Source organism: Carassius auratus, unplaced genomic scaffold (assembly GCF_003368295.1).
Source record: "Carassius auratus strain Wakin unplaced genomic scaffold, ASM336829v1 scaf_tig00035547, whole genome shotgun sequence".
Lineage (NCBI taxonomy): Eukaryota > Metazoa > Chordata > Actinopteri > Cypriniformes > Cyprinidae > Carassius > Carassius auratus.
In genome coordinates, this window is record NW_020526243.1 from 27386 (window position 1) to 42113 (window position 14728).

Genomic DNA, 14728 nt, shown 5'->3' on the forward strand with positions numbered 1-14728 from the left:
ATAACATATCAATGTATAAATATTTTCAATTAAGATTGTATAGTGGTTTTTACAAATAATGTATAAATAAGCATGTCTGACAATAAAATACAAAAAACAAAACAATAAAAACAATAATAAATAAATTAATAATGATTAATAAAATTATATCCAATTTACAAAGCAGAATGAATTATTCAAATGACTGTATGATCAATAGTGGGACATATTTAATGTTGACCTTGTACAGCAACATTTAACATTAATAATAATAATAATAATAATAATAATAATAATAATAATAATAATAATAATAATATAAACCTTGCGTTTTCGTGTGTGGACACCAAAACCGTATATTTTCTAAAAAAGCTGATGCCATTGGCTCACATCTCGCCCCTATTCAGGCACCACTATGTCATGTAACAGCAACAAAAACATGAACAAACGCTATTTATGTCTATTTACATCTATTTATGAACTAACACAGATTAATAAATGTATTGTTCCATGTTCATTTGTATACTGCGTGAAAGGTTTATATGTATAGACCAAGTCTTCTACTCCATTTTTAGTGTATCTCTGCATGTGGCAGAATTACAGCGCCACATACTGGACTGGCATGTATACTACATCGTTTTGTGTCGGTTTGTGGTTTCGATAGGACGCAAATATTTTTGACATGAGGGGAAAAAAAGATTAAACAGGGAAAGCTCTGGCTTTGTGTGGACATAGCCTTAGAGAAATTTTCTCCATGGCTGAACCCAGTAATATCCAGAGTTGTGTAATACAATCTCAGACGTCTCATTAAAGACAGAAACTACTAGTGAGTCTGTTTTTCACCCACTATATCAAATGTTTTTAACTGGAGGCCTAATCATTGTAATGATGCCCACTTTAATAATAACAAAAATTTGGCATAAGGAAGTGTGATATCGCTTTTAATTAATTAATATTTCCCTTACACCAACACAATTGAAAAAATTATTCCAAACAAAGTCACAACATATTGAACCAGCATTTGCCTAAATGAATTGGTTAAGTAATTGTTAATCTGTTAAGTCAGTGATTCAAATAAATCACTCAAACTAACTTGTGTCTGGGTATGCCTAATTTCCAACTATGTTGTATACAATTTAGCTAAATTCATAGTATTTATAAAACAGTTGACAAACAGTATCCGAATAAACTACTACATCCACTGAGAGTTTGAAGTTTGCATCTAAAAAAACATTTTACTCTCCCATGAGGGCATAAGTTGTGAATGGCACTGACTTGGCAGGACGTGATCTGGATATCTAGTACAATATACTGAAAGTTTAAAAGAACACATTTCAGATTTGGTGTCCATAAAGGGCTACTTCAGCCTTACCAATGAGATGGTGGGTGTGTGAAAGAGAAAAAAGCATTTTCAATTCAGAGCCATCAGTGCTAACAGAGGCTCTACACTACAAAAGTGCACATCACTGCAGAGCCGAAGAGAGCGAGAGAGTAAAGAGGCAGGAAGGAAGGAGTACAGAAAGGAAGGCGAAAGTTTCCTGTGGACGAGGGCGGAGGGGAGATTGCTGTTTGCTGATAAAACACACACACACCTCAGAGGGATAAGCCTCGCTTAATCTCCTCGTCTGCCATTTTTCAATTACAGGAGGCTGCAGCCTGGGAGGTTGGGTAGAGGAGAAGGGAGGATTACAAGGATATTTGGGCTCTTATATTGAAGGAAAAAACTAACTGAGACCCCCTGAATGGGGGGCGGTGGGACTCAGTGGACAAGTGTGCGAGGTAGAGATTTGTTGGGCCTGCACACGCACAAACAAACATAGTTCCTTAATGCAAGTCTAGTGTCTCCATCACAGTGCCAGGACTCTGGGGAACGTGCCAGCGAGAGCGAGGTAAGACAGGGATAACAAATGATACAATAGCTCACCCAACTAGTGGGCAGGGTTAAGAACCACCGGAGCAGCGAGAGACCCACAGATGTGAGGCGTACAGGATGTCTGGAGTGTACACAAACACACACACTCAGAATGCAATTACAAACGGCCCACTGTTAAAAATTGCTGTTAATTTACGTCAAAATTTTAACAGTATAAACCCGTTATTTTAAAAAGCAGTGCTTACCTGTTTATTTACGTTCGGTGAAATGACCTAGATAAAATTTAACGTTATTTTACCGTATTTATTGCTCGAAGGAAAGAAAACAGTACTTAACAGTATTTTGGGAACAGAAAGCTGCAGCGAGCACATGTGGATTTTCATCCGTCTTTATATTGTGATTTAACCGGTGAGTGCACCTTTGCCTGGCTCCTTTCACACAAAATACACGTTTGCAATTGCAAATAACTGTGCAAATAACTTTGATAAGTAGATGCTGAGGCTGTAACTGTTTAATATGTCCATTTCAGTGCTAAAATCGTCAACGTTCCAACGGCATCATAGATTGGAGCTGGATAGATTCAGATATCCCCCGATTACAAGGTGAGTTTAATCAAACATGATATAAATTCTGCAAAGTAAGCCTTTAACACAATAGCAACGAAGTAATATTGATGTATCTGTAACACGCTGAAATTATCGTCTTCTCGTTTGCTAATTTTATCTTGCTATCTTTTCATTTAATGCCTAATAGTGTATATTAGACAAAACGTTGATTTCAATAACGTTGTGCTTGCGAATTTGGGTAAGCTTGTTCTTCTAATTTGTACATAACTGTATTCAGAGGGAAGTTTTTCTTAATAGTGTTGTCGTTTTGTTACTTTATTGTTGGCTGTATTTTGGATTGCTTCGATCCAAGTTGGCTTGATAGAATAAGTTACGCGATATAATAATCAGTAAGAATAATTCATGTTGATTTATTTTGCGTTGTTGGTTTGTATTGCAATGTTACTTTACCCAGTACAGTAGGCCAATGGCAGTTTTATTTTTGTGGAGATTTTCTTTTGTTATTGTTGAGATTGTTTGAGTTACGTTTTTTCGTTCCCAAAGACAGTCCATTTTGACTTGTCAGCATGTTTGGGTGTCAGTTATGCGGGCAGCAATGTAGTACTCCAGTGGTCTATGTGAAGCACATGAGGATTCACAGCAATACCCCTAACTTGTTTCTTCATTGTTGCATCCAGGACTTTAACAGGAAATTTGCTAAATTAGCAGCTTTAAAATCACATCTTTACAGACAACACAATGACAAATGTGATACACTAACTCAGTTTTATTCCCATCTTAAAGTCCACATCATTGCACCATTGAAGTCCACTATATGCAGATAATTCCTTCAATATTTTTCATCAAAAATATTGTTAGTGTATTTTGTCTCTGTGTCCTCATCATTGTTACTGTTTCTTAGGCATCTTCCACTGCAGCTGATGTAGAAAGGACACTTGAACTACCTTCAACTCCTCGACTGATACTCTTTGGTATGTATAGAACTATATGAATGTATAGTCTATTTTATTACATAAGCCATTAAGAATGTTTTTTCTGTATTTCAAAAAACATGGTAAATGCTTCTGTACAACACTGAAAGGGACAGGTCACACAAAATAAATATTCTGCTATCTTTTACCCAAACTCATGTCATTCCAAGCCCTTAAGACTTTTATTCATCTTTGGAAAACAAATGAATATATTAATACAATTCTTTCAGCATTTTTGTTAATCAATTGAAAAAAAAAAACTTTGATGCTTCAAAATGTTTCATAAATTTTTGTAAATGTATGAATTTTATTTGTTTATTCGTGTATAAACATTCATCATTGAGCATACAGCAAATAAGCTCAAACATGCTTGCTTGACGTGAAGTTTGTTCTGGTCTGTCAGGCTAGCATGTTTGAGTTTCCATTTAACCTGGATTTGACTGGACTTTTAATGAACAGAAATGATGAAAGAATATTAAAAATAGTTTCATTTGTGTTTTGAAAATGAAAACTCTTTGAAAGTGAGGGGGACTAATTAATTACTTTTTTTTAACCCTTCAACTGTACTGAGCAAAAATATTGAGTTAAATAAATCATAAAAATTGCAGCAACTATTTCACAATACACAGTATAATGCACATGTTGACTTCAGTGTCTATCCAGACCAGTCCACAATCAGCATTTTGAAATGCATATGTTATGTTAAAAGAACAGGGCTTTGTGACTAGGTAAAATCATTTCAGTTTCCCTTGCATTTGTTTGCAATCTGGCAGTAGAAAATTAGTGTTATATGACTGTCTGACATTGTTTTTTCTTTGAAATGTTTTAGGTGAAAAACCAGGAAGCAGAATTCATAAATGGATGATTAGTTTTGAGGGGCAAATAATCTGTGAGGGCATCCAGCCAAGTTTTCTGTCTGGACTTGCTGCTGTGTTTTCAACTCTCTACAATTTCAATGTGGAGTACCAAGCTGAGGCTGCATCCACGTTGGAATTTATTCAGAGGTTAGATGCTTAGAATCATATGATAATTTCTATTCACATTCTCGTTATGTAAAATTTTACCCACACTAATTCTGAATGTATGCATTTGTTTTTCAGGTGCTTCATTGGAATAAATCCTGAAAAAGGCACCAAGGGTGGACAAGTCCTATCAAAGCGGACAGGGAAGGTCGGCCACAAAAAGAAATCAGTCAACACTCGGGTTGCCAGTCTACTTAAGAAGCTAATGGACTTTGAGTGGGACTTCATATAAATGAACTCACTCATCCACTGACATACCACACACACACACACCGTACACATACTCTTCACACATGATAAAAACATGTTTTTAGTGTGTTTAGTCGCACAATTTTTTCAGGTGTTCATTCTTGAATACCTACATTTTGACTTCATTCATCATTGAAGTATTTCTTCATTCAGTAACTCTTATTCACTAATAATTTAGTAATTCTTATTCTCTCAGCAGTTCGCTTAAGTCACTCATTTAGTTTTTTCTAATGTTATGTAAATTATTTGTTTATTCAGTTAAACGAAAGTTTACTCTGAGGCTTAAGTTTTAGTCATTCCACTTGCATCAGCCACTAATTTTGAGAATATTTTGTGATTTAAAGTGGCTTTTTTTCAAGTTTTAATAAAACAAATTTGAAGTTACACTTTGTGTTGAATTTTTAATGTTTCAAAGGCTATATCTGTATGTTGTATTAAAACATGGTTTTATAGCAAGACTTCAAAGGTTTAATTCATAAAATTAAAGAAATATCTAGAAAAATAATTCCACCTTTTTTTCTTAGCAGTGTGTAGTTTGTAGTTTACAGTTAAAAGAAAAAAAAAACCATCAACTAACTGTTAATGCTTTTGACAGTAATTTATTGTTAATTTATAAAATAACAGCTTTATGCTGTATTTCCAAAAACAGTAACAAACTGTAAATTTCAACAACAGCAAGACACTGTTAATTTAACAGTAACTTGCTGGCAACTGTGCTGCCAGTTACTTACTGTTTTTTAACGGGACAATTTTTAAGAGTGGGCCTACCGACTGAGCAAAGACGTTTGTTAGCGATCCCCCGTGGATTTCGATTGCTGTACAAGGATATGTGTTTATAGTGGTCATGAATTAAACATTTTATTACACATTCAGATCACCGTGTGGAGGTCTTTGTGTGTGTGTGTGTGTGTGTGTGTGTGGTTTTATTCCATCTGGCTATTTCCATTGGATTCATTCCAGCAGCAGAGCACACTGTGGATTTAAGCAAGATTCAGCTCTCAAAAGTTTAAATGCAGTGCGTGGAAATGATTTTTTTTTAAAGGCTGCTCCTAGCTGAAGAGATTTCTCTTTTTTTTTTGACATTTGTGAGAAAACTAGTAGATGTGTACTTGCATAAATGTAGAATGTAGAACAACAATCACAGTCGACATAATGTTGACAAATTGTAATATATTGTTATTGTCTTTTTTTTAACCCATATCTGAATAACAAAAAAGCTTAAGAAAAGGTATAGGAAAGACTGTACCTCACTTTAGTTTCATATGGATTATAAAAATGATCAGTATTACCTCACTTTACTTTTTCAGTGGATAAATAATTGAATTACTAAGTAAGGCGTTACACCCAACATATCGTTGGTCATTTCGTCTTGCTACAGACAACATGTCATTCATGCATGTCTGGAAGCGGTCATTACCTGGGATGGGGTGATGGTCATGATCGCTGCCTCATGTGTGTGGGTATTAAGCATGCTGAGGTGACGTTCGTGGATGAGTCATGTTCTCATTGCAGGAAGATAACCTTCTCAGAGTTGCTGCCCTCCACCCTTAAAGTCTATGTTGCTGTGATTGTTGCTTACCACGATCCCGTGGAAGGGAAGTTGAGAGGGAAGCAAGACCTGGTTATCAGGTTTCTCAGGAGGGCCAGAAGTTTAAATCATCTCTGGCCCCCCTCTATACCCTCTTGGGACCTGTCTCTAGTGCTCAAAGCAGTATAGAAGGGCCCATTTGAGCCTTTGTAGTCACTCTACTAGAAGTGATTCATGCCTTGTTGACAGATATTAGCAGAGATGCAGGCTGGGCGACCCCCAACACGTTTGCTAGATTCTATAGCCTTTGTTACAATCACCTCTAATCTTTCATATTCACCTAAAAGGTTGTTCATATGTGTAAGTGCTTCCGAACCTCAACCTTGTTATACTCGCTCTGCGATCAGTGGCAGATGGATGCAATCATCACATCCCGATGTGTATTGGCTTGTTTAGTTTACACTCAATGTGGACTGGTCTCTCTAAGCTAGATCCCAATTCGTCGGTCATTACCGACGTGACATCTCTGTTCCCTCCTTCAGGGAACAAGGGTTACATACGTAACCAAGACGTTTCTAATGCTAGTGCTGATATGGTGCATGGTGGCCAATTTCAAGATAGCAATAAATGTTTATTAGATATTCAAAGACTTGATGGCATAAAGACATAAAGAAAGAACTGTTAAAGATCATGAAATTATGAAGACAGTGTTCCTGTGCATCGTGAGAAGAGCACTGTACAAATAATCGGCCAATGCAGATGATAAAACGGGGCCAATTTGCTTTATTTATTGGCAAATTTATTGGTTGACCAATACAAGTTTGTCTATTTTTATTTGTCAAATTTCATTTTGAGTTTAAATTAGATCAATATTTATTAGAGTAAGAGCACTGTCTGGAAAGTGACTTTTTCATTCTAAACATTCACAAACGTTACTATAAAATGAAGGAGGCTGGTAAAAGAACAAAACATCAAAACATGACAGAATTATCTAAACCAAAAGCACCGCAGACCAAAAGATTTCTTAAATATCTGAAAGTTTGACTGAAGACATGCAGAAGACATGAAGGTGAGTAAACAATGACAGAATTATTTTTTGGTGAACTATCCCTTTAAAGTTCGAAACAGGTGATTGATTCAATAACAATTATATCTACAATCTAGATTTCACATGGCATACTTTTGGGGAGTCCTGCGCCAGCCAAATATGTGCCATTTAGATGATTGAGAATGCTTATGGATAGCCTTTTCCAAGTATTACAGACCTTTATTAATCTCCACTGCCTGTGTGTCTTTGGCTTCAAGTTGCTTTTTTTCTGTACAGTTGATATTTTAGAGCTTCAAAATGCTGACTTTTACTTTGAAAATAATTTTTTGAAATCAAACTGATTTATTCATTCAATCATTTATGATTATCTTAGCCTCATGACATCAAGAGTGAAGCCAAAACCTCTTATTAGATTGACACAGCCTCTTTCAGCTAAATTTCAATTCACCTTCCGTCGTGACTGGTAATGAACTTGAATAAACTAAGAGTGCAGGATTTGTAGCTGTGCATCTGTATGGTTTACTGTTGTTCTCCAAGCCCACACTCTTGCTCATGCGGTGGCTGAGTGCAGGTGTACAGTACATACTGTACGTGTATTCATGAGGCACTGCTCATCGTGAGAGATTGTGTGAGGGGGCACAGAGCACCTATCTAGAGGGCTTCCATAAGCAGGTTTGGATATTAAAGAGCACTCAATCCTCTGGTCACATTCACAAGAACATCTATTTGATTTATCACTGAGAATAACTCCCCATATCTCACTCTAATGCTCTCTCTCTCTCCGATTCTGGCTCTCTCTTTCATTCAGGTCCAGCACCCCAGATCCCTCTACATGTTCATACTGATCTATCTCTGACTGCAACACTCTTCTGTTTAGCAGGGATTTCTCAAAACGCATCACACTTACGTTTTCTCATCGATGTCTATGATTTTAGCTTAAGCTAATGATATTTTATTTCTCTTAAAGGGATAGTTCACCCAAAAATAAAATACTGTCATTTATTCACGCTTACATTGTTCCAGAGTTTATTTTGTGGACCGCAAGAGAAGATATACTTTAGAATATTGGTAACCAAACAAAATATGTTTTATATGTTGTCAAAATATCATCTGTTTACCACAGTTTTGGGACAACATGAAGATTGATGTTAAAGGTGCACTAAGCAATATTTAAAAAACGCTTTTGACCGCAGTGTTAGACCTTGTCCCAAAACACACTTAACCAATCAGCAGTAAGGAGGTGTGTCTAGTAATGACAGAGAGAAGAGAGCGCTCAATTTGAGTACACAGGACAGATATTAGCAGATCGATTATAGATAGAGAGAGAAGACAGATACAAAAAGAGGACAACATCTTAGACAAATATGGGTTACGATATTTACCGCGTAAATATTGTGTACGTACATGTGAGGCGGAGATATCAAAATAGGGGCGAGGTCCTGTTGGGACATGGGTGTGTTTGTTTTGGTGCTTTCAAATGTCAACAATGTTTTGCAAAATGTGCTTAGTGCACCTTAAACTAAAACCAATACAGTTGTTTCCGGTAACTGATATAACTCTAATATACATATATTAATATTACATGAAAAATTTACAAATTAGAAATGTTGCTTTGGCCACAGAATTAAATAAGTTTAAGTTCTAAAATGAATAAAACTAAAACTGAATTAATCCTAAATTTTTATATAGAATATTCAAAAATGATAACATTTAAAAAGCACATAAAACACCCTAAAACTAGAATTTATATGAAAACTGAAAATATCTAAAAATAAATAAATGAATAATACTAAAATAAGAATGTTTTTTTTGGTTGCACTATCCTATCCCTTTAATTTTACACCAAAACTTTACAAAAATGTATGGCTTTTTAAAATTTCTTCAACATATTTTTTGGTATTTTTAAGTTTTGTCTTTGTCTTTTGTCATTGTCTGGCGCGTAGCTCCTGAAAACGTACAAAACAATGCACTGAGCAAACACCAACATCTTTTTTTGGTGAAGAATTAAATTGATTTCTGTGGTGTGGACTGATCTAAACTAATTTTGCCTAACAAGAAAAAGTGGGAACCAAAGAATACACAGAGGATGAATGCTGTGAGTTGTGAAAGAATAATTAATTATATCACACTGGCTTCTCTTGTATCCCAAGAGAGCCAGATGGTGTGGTGACCTGGGTGCCTGGATGAATAAACTTTGATCATTCTCTGTCTACCACCCGAGTGTGGCGCCTCAGGTCACACCAGCCATCAGGCTCACCTGGGACGGTGCTAATTATCCCAAATACAGTCTCCATAACACATCATCTGACAGGAAAGACCAGCTGATGTCCACTAGTGTAGCACATCTCCATCAAAAATCTAACATACAGCTGAACTGTATGTTCATTCCACTTCCAAATGAACTCTGCATGCATTTGAGTAAACTTATTTTAACTTAGAGGCCAAAACAGAAGAAGTATCTAGTCTATAGATATAGATCAGGTCACTCCAGCAGGAATCCATAACATACAAAAGTTGAACAACTACTCAAAGTCCTAACTGTAATATTAAGCAATACTTGTCTAAGCAAACATCACTAGTAAGGCTTCTACAGAACACGGCCAAAATCTAAACGTGTCAGGAGAATAAGAGTGAGAGCCAGGAGACTGAGAGAGGTTGTGACTTGCTGAAATAATGATCATAAGCCACCCGTGTTCATAAGAAGAAGTCGATTAAAGGCATTGCTTTGGAAATAAATGATAGATCATAGATCAAATCATTAATCATGAAAGCGCAGTGTCGGCAGGGGAGTCTTTGACAAGCTGCCGCTGATCACAAGACAATGAGATCCTTTCTTTCTGTCTTTCTCCCTCTTTTGCCTTCTCCTCTCCTCTGTTCTTCCTCCCCCGTCAGTTTCCTTTCTTCTGCACCATTTCATGCATACTTCATGTGTAAGGAGTGGGTTTCCCATATTAAGCATTTGTGCAAATCTCTTAATGGTATATTAATAAATTGTAGTATATTTTATTCTCGATGAAACATTTTAGTCAATGAAAACAATATATTTAGATACAAAATGACAAAAATATGCCTGCAAAACTATAAACTTACACCATAAACAATAATGTAAATGTATTTCAACGAAGTGCTGTCAAATTGATGGATCGTGATTAATCACATCCGGAATAAAAGTTTGTGTTTACATATAAATGCACACACATAATGTGTTTATGAAATATTTACATATTTAGAAATATAGAGATATATTAAATGAAATATATACATAATAAATATATACATATTAATATTTCACTTTTATTATACATAAGAATATATAACATACATTTCTTAAATATATGCAATTAATCTGGTTGAAAGAACTAATTTCAACTTAAACATAATGTCATATGTTTTACACTGTTGTGAATTTTTAATGCTTTACACTATAAAGTGTATGTGACCCTGGACCACAAAACCAGTCTTAAGTGTCAATTTTTCATATGAAAGCTGAATTAATAAGCTTTACATTAATGTATGGTTTATTAGCATTGGACAATATTTGGCCGAGATACAATTATTAGAAAATCTGGAATCTGAGGGTGCAAAAAAAATCTAAATATTAAGAAAATTGTCTTTAAAGTTGTCCAAATGAATTATTAGCAATGCATATTACTAACCAAAAGTTAAGTTTTTATATATTTACGGTATGAAATTTACAAAATATCTTCATATAACATGATTTTTACTCAATATCCTAATGATATTTGCCATAAAAATATTTTTTTTTAACATTTTGAACCATACATTGTTTTTTGGGCTATTGCTAAAAATATACCCCAGTGACTTAAGACTGGTTTTGTGTTCCAGGGTCACATACAGTATGCTTTATGTTGTGGGTAAGGCTTATTTTATTTCATATGAACATCATATATATTTTTACAATTATGTGTATTTTGTATAGAGGTGGTACTAAAATATGGAAAATCTTGTCATCATCCACTCACCCTCATGCTGTAGTATGACTTACTTTTTCCTCTGAAAACACAAGAGAGGATATTTCAAACTGTATGAAAAAAAAATTATAATAATAAAAAAACACTGAGAGATTAAAGCTCTACAGGTTTGAATGGACATGAGTGTGAGTAAATGATAAGAGAATTGACCACAGATAATAGTTTTGATATACTCTGCTTGACTGAAACCTGGCTCAAACCAAATTATTATATAATATATATTATATTATATTATATACTCAGACCTATTGGTTAATGTTGATTAACTACAGACTCTCAAATTACCAAAAACCGCAGACCCAAGCTTATCGAATACTGAAGTAACCCCCTTTCCTCTTCTTGAGATAGCCATGCATAACATTCTGTAACCACAGTGGCAGCCACTAATGTAAATATCAAATATGAGAGCTTCTATAACACCAGAAAATCTTATCACAATTCTGCATGCAGCGGTTTTTAATAAACAAGCCCAGTCGAGTTGAGAGTTCATCTGTCAAATCTTAATTAACTGACAGTGGCTATGAATGTTCAGATATCAAATCTGGTGCGAACAGACAGCAACAGGATCTAAAACCTTCATGCACACAGTTCATATCTCTCTCTTTAAGTTTCCAGAACCCAGCATGAAAGAGCACAATACATATGAGGCACCAGAGGGGTGTAACAGACAACTGGTTCTCCAGTATGGTTCCATGCAGTCAGAAAGCAGCAGTACACTACTACAGACACAGGTCTGGTTAAATTAAAATGAACCCTGGTGTGGTTGCTCTGTTAGTGCAGTTCGTTTTGAGTTAGTGTGAATGCTGGTAACTGAACCTGGAGGGCAACAAACAAGTGGACTGAGAACCCCTGAAAAAGTCAGCCTCTTCCACATAAACTCTGGTGCTGTTTGACCAAAATGTGATTGCAACACAGACCAAAGGCATCTATACAGAACAAAAATAGGATGTGATGTCACAAGATGAGACCAAACTATGAGTGTAAACACACCCTAAGGTTGACCTTCTAATCTAAAACCTAATTCAAAAGTATAATTTTCTATTGCATTACTTAAATGCTAAACTTTATATATTATATTAACTTAATAACAGTAATAACTATATATATATATATATATATATATATATATTCCCTAATGACTAATGTACAACTGCTGCTACAATTTATACATTGCCTACTCATTGTCAGTTCTGTTTTACTCTGTGCACATTGTTGTTTTATTGTCTGTATTATCTGTGAGTGTCCCATGTAAAGAAGCGGTTTCCTTTTTTTATCCATTGCCATGTGCTAAAAATGACAGTAAAGTTGACTTTGACTTTGAACTTGCTCTCCAAATCCAGCCCTGCATATCTGCGAGAGTGAATTAGCACTCCAAACAGGTCTGACACTAGTATTCTTCTTCCGTGAGAAAAAGAGCCAACACTTTTAATTCAGCAGAAGGAGCTACACAACAATATAGACACTGATAAAGAGGAAGAAAAGACTGTACAGATCCTAAATGAAAGATAATATGATTTCAGAGAGAAAAACAGTTCCACTAACAAGAAAGAGAAAACAGCTGGGAAAAAGACAGGCCCTCTGTTTGTGTTTTTGCCATCTGTTTAATTTTCTGCCTCAGAAATCTCAGGAAGCTCTCGCTTCATTTCAAACCTTCGCAGCATCAGCCTCTCAAGTGCGTCTCTGTGAACTGATGTTTTAGTATGCGGCTGGAGAAGCGGCCGTCCTCCGCCCTTCAGAAGTGGAGCGTGTTGAGCACTCTTCTTTAAATAATGGTGCTAAGACCCTGCTGGGTTCTGCACCGCATGAAACACAGGATCAGAGCAACGAGGAAGTCATACTAAACGTCTGCTGTGCTGTCTAAACCCCATTTATACCTCTCGCCCAATATTTGTTTTCTTTGCTTTCTTCTTTTGACCTTTTTATCTCTTCTTCTCCCTCACTTTCGTCCCCTCGTTCCTCTTCTCTTTGAAATGCTAATTCTGTCATCAGGTCTCTTGCCTAATTGGCTGCCTCCTTGTTTTAATTAGGTATGTATGACTTGAACTAGCAAGAGTCCCTAGACTGCAGTGCGTTGTTTTGTTTGTGTGTGTGTGTGTGTGTGTGTGTGCATGAGCTCAAAGCTGGTTAGAGGGACATCAGAGTGAATTTCCTGTTTCCAGGTCTCTGGCCCTTGCGTAAGGTCCATCTCTCGTGTTGTCGTAGTGAGTTCCCTGCGGCTGTGCTGTTGTTCCTAGAGAAGCTAATCTGACTGTATGACTGAGCTGATGGTCATCAGGTCATGTTTGTCCTGTTATGGTTGCATTTGCCCTGCACCTCTGTAAGAAGCTGGACCGAACAGGATCAGGATGAGGCTGTTTCCCTATTTAAGAAAAAAAGTGAGGGCCAAGCAAACTTTTGACCTACCCTTGTGAAAAAGACGTAAACTTCATAATAGTTTTAAAAAGAGTGCTTATTTTAGAAATAGTAAACATTAAAACAGTGTAAGTGGAAACTGAATGTAATTTTCTGTACATCTAATTGCATTTTAACTGAAATTAAATGGAAATCCATTATAGTTTGTTTAAATTTATATTAATGCAATAATCTGAACTTTTTTTTTTTTGATCCACTTGCTGTAAGTAGGACATTTTTATATGTATTTTATAATTTATTTATATTGCCTTTGAAATATGGTTAAAGCACACTGCCAAATGTACTAAAAGTATTTATGGTATACTAAAGTATACTTTAATGTAATTTCTATTGAAACTTGTCCTATATATATATATATATATATATATATATATATATATATATATATATATATATATATTGTCGATTATTACAGATTTGTAATAATGAAACTGCAATTTAGCACATTTAAAATCAATTGCATTTATGTAATATTGAATTACACACAGGAAAGTTAAAAACATAACCACGGTGGAATAATAAGCACAGTTTAATAAAAACGTGCACATTCAATACAATTAAGCACACTTCTCTTTTACAAAGGTTATAGTGGATGCTTTTCCACAAAGTCCTTGAGGTGCAACTTAAGGAGCCAGTATTTAAGTCTAAAAAGTTTTGATCACCAGACCAATCTATAACCACTCTTCCCAAAGCTGTATGCATTTCGTTTTATGTTTATGTAAAAAAAAATTATACAAATGACAATGTAATCGCTCCTGTGTGACATTTCACATTTCAATGGTATTTACAAAAACTGCAAATGACTTTTGTTAAATATGCCATTTGTATTGGATGTAGAGATAAATTCGCCTTTAGGTCTTTCTCTGAGAAATGTTTTCTGCATGGTTTCTCCCCAGAAATGTCAAAATGAAGGTGAACGCTCAGACAAATAAGATCAGCTGTCTCATTAAAGAGAGCGAGAAAGCGGCTTTGCGAGTTTGTTTTTCGCCAAAAATATTGATTGCTTGAAAGCAGAATAATAGCCACTATTAATGAAAAGGCTAGTATAGTTTGTGTTTACAGCAATATATTTCAAGATTGGAGTCCAT

The 14728-nt window shown here is 35.4% G+C and overlaps 1 long non-coding RNA gene across 1 annotated transcript; it reads left to right on the forward strand.

The window, feature by feature from the left end:
- Positions 1-2029: 2029 nt before the first annotated feature.
- LOC113082028 (uncharacterized) lies at positions 2030-4775 on the forward strand. Its single transcript, XR_003282401.1, has 5 exons — positions 2030-2260; positions 2382-2454; positions 3320-3389; positions 4219-4393; positions 4490-4775. It is a non-coding gene; the product is annotated as an uncharacterized LOC113082028 (long non-coding RNA).
- The last annotated feature ends 9953 nt before the right edge of the window (positions 4776-14728 follow it).